General features: G+C 35.4%; 1 pseudogene; it reads right to left on the bottom strand.

Moving 5' to 3' along the window:
• Positions 1-223: 223 nt before the first annotated feature.
• LOC114286692 (putative ribose-5-phosphate isomerase 4, chloroplastic) lies at positions 224-2,355 on the bottom strand (annotated as a pseudogene).
• Between the last annotated feature and the right edge of the window lie 501 nt (positions 2,356-2,856).

The following is a 2,856-nucleotide window of genomic DNA, read 5'->3' as shown; positions in this document are numbered from 1 at the left end:
ATTTTTTAGGACAAGTTGATTTTCATGACTCAGGCTTGCATCATAGCGCTAGGAGTGGATAGCACTTGCCATCACTCCAAGTCGTGACCTCTGCATGCCATTGAGGATAGTATCACAATTTTATTCATTTAGTCAATTTTTCTGCAAATTCTTATCTATCCATCAAGCATAAACAAATGTCATCCATGCAAAAACAGAAGAAGGCTACAAGGCAACTTGGAACTTACGAGATCTTAGAAATGACTCCATGGTCTACAACCCCATAAATATTGTCAAGAGTGTTGGCTACTTCAACTGCGGGTAAAAGCAATGGTTCTCTAAAAAAATATCATACAACATGGACAAAAACATAGGAAATTAAGGCGATCACCATGATAGTCATATCATACCAAGGTTTAGTATTGGCGACGTAAATATAACATCAAGAACATTATGCCCTTCTCTAGTGATTAGTGGGAAGTCGCCTCCCGTTGGACCTGCATGGCCTGTAGATGGTCTCCTCCATACCTGTAATTATGCTATTGCAGTCATAATTATGAAATTTATTTAAGCATTGTTTGGTGCAGCTTATAGGGGCTGCTTTATGTGCCGGAGTGTTACTAACTTCTGCTTACACCTTATGAGACAAAAATAGCTAAATTAAGTTAAGAAAAACTGACTATTGAGAAGCTTAGGAAGGGGTTTAGCTTCTGCTTTCAAATCATCAGCCTTAAGCTTGTAAGAAGTTGCACCAAATAGGCTCTTATTATTCTACATATGAAAAAAGGAATTGTCATTGTGATGACATTATGCCATACTATCATAATGAGAATACCTCCGCATCACCTAAAAATAGGTCTTCAATCTCTTCTGCAGTTTCCATCCAGTTGAACTGACACAAGACTTTTAAAATGTCAATTAAGTCAATTAACCCTTATTTTGGTAAATTATTTCCAGCAATTTATGCCAATAATGCATATGACAGCTTACAGATTTAATTAAAACTGGAATTGAACCTTCTAGACCACTTTTTTATTGTTTCTCTGTGACTATGAATACCAGTTTCTCACCAGCATTGAGTATATTCTGTGAGGGAAAAGAAAAACAAAAAGTTTTGATCAAGAAATCAAAATAAAATGGAAATAACATAACTTGAGTCCAACAAATAACAATATTTTGACTCACCTTCTCTTGAATTATAGATTCCTCCCCTTGCAATCTCTGATGCCCAATTAATGAAATAAGTGTTCTTTCTTCAATAATATCAGCATCGTTGAATGCAAAATCAATCTACAAAATAACAAGTGAAAGGACAATTGTAACAATATAAAGTTTACGAAAAAGCATACAAGTGATCAATGAATTCATGGCGTCATTTAATAGGACCAGTCTAGAAAACCTTCTGAAAAGAAATTTATCAAATTCAAGTGGGAATTTGCACACCCTTTTCATTTCCCCTAAGATTTTGTCTAAATTGATCTTTACATATGTTACTTTTTAAATAAAGTAGCACACAGATTCACATTTTTTTTTTGTCTGCTTTCAAATTAGGATACAAATAGAGCTGTCTAAAGCATGTAAATACTCACAAACACTAGTTAAAATGCAACCTAGTCATTGGATACTTAGAAATCGTGCACACTTGAGAAGTATCTTGGTAGTGATCCAATGGAATTCCTGCCTTCGCTGCTTCACTGGCACTTCCAACAGATCTGCATCACACCAATGACAATAAAACTTACTTTGTGATTGAAAATAAACAAGTCTAATAAACAGGCTTAACTTGCACCAAGTCAAGAGAATGACTGATAATCATTGACATGTTCTATCTAGAATGAGTAAAAAAACAAAGGCAAAGAATTACACAAGAATTGCATGTTGCCTTGAACCTCTAGAGACTAGAAAAAAGAAGAGATTATACTAAAGAATTCCACTCTTTTTTTATTTCTAGAGATTTAAGGCAGTGTGTGATATGTAGTGCAAGATTTTAGTTCATCTTTATTTTTTTCTTTTCTTTTCTTGGAGGACTCCTTGTTCTCCTGTTCTCTCTGGTACTTTTGTTCTTTTCTAGTAACTCTTTTGTTGCCGATCAAAAAAAAAAAGAAAGAATATAACCAGATGCAATAACATCAACTGCTAAGATATGCTCAGCTAATTAAGTTTCTTACATTATTAGGAATTATCTTATTATTCAATTCAATTGGTCAAGATAGTAGGCAACTTATTTGATAGCGGATAAAAAGAATGAACTCACGTGGATATTCTTATTATATCTTTTATAGCACCCACACGAAGTTACCGGCCCAAATATTGTATAGCTATGCATGAAGCAAGGCCAGATCCTAATCCAACCACCATGCCACTTTTAATGAATGTATCCACCTACAAAAGAACACCGAAGAGGCGAAGATATAGACTAGTTGCCCTTTACCTGTTCCCCACATAATTGCAGATAATCAAGAGAAGAGTGAAAAGGGATCCACAACGCTCCGTTTGTTTGGGTTTTCTGTATTTTTCTAGTGTTTGGAATTTGGTATAATAGAAAATAAAAGTCTTAACGGAAAATAAGTCTTTTTGGGTAGAAAATGTTTTTTGCTTTAAAAGGAGGAAAACATTTTCCAAACTAAACTCTTACCAATATCACCACACTACTACCACCACTCTCACATCCACCACCACCACATAACCATCACTATGGCCACCACTACCATCACCGTCACTGCCACCCTATCACCACACCACCACCTTCATCCTACCACCACCACCACCTTCATCCCACCACCACCACCACCACCACCACCACCACCACCAAACATAGAAAAATGTTTTTTCCAAAAAACATTTTTGAAAAAAGTTTTACATAGAAAATGTTTTCTG

This window comes from Camellia sinensis, chromosome 9 (genome assembly GCF_055761805.1).
Source record: "Camellia sinensis isolate YWXY chromosome 9, ASM5576180v1, whole genome shotgun sequence".
Taxonomy (NCBI): domain Eukaryota; kingdom Viridiplantae; phylum Streptophyta; class Magnoliopsida; order Ericales; family Theaceae; genus Camellia; species Camellia sinensis.
The sequence above is the reverse complement of the archived record's forward strand: the minus strand, read 5'-3'. Positions and strand labels throughout refer to the sequence as shown.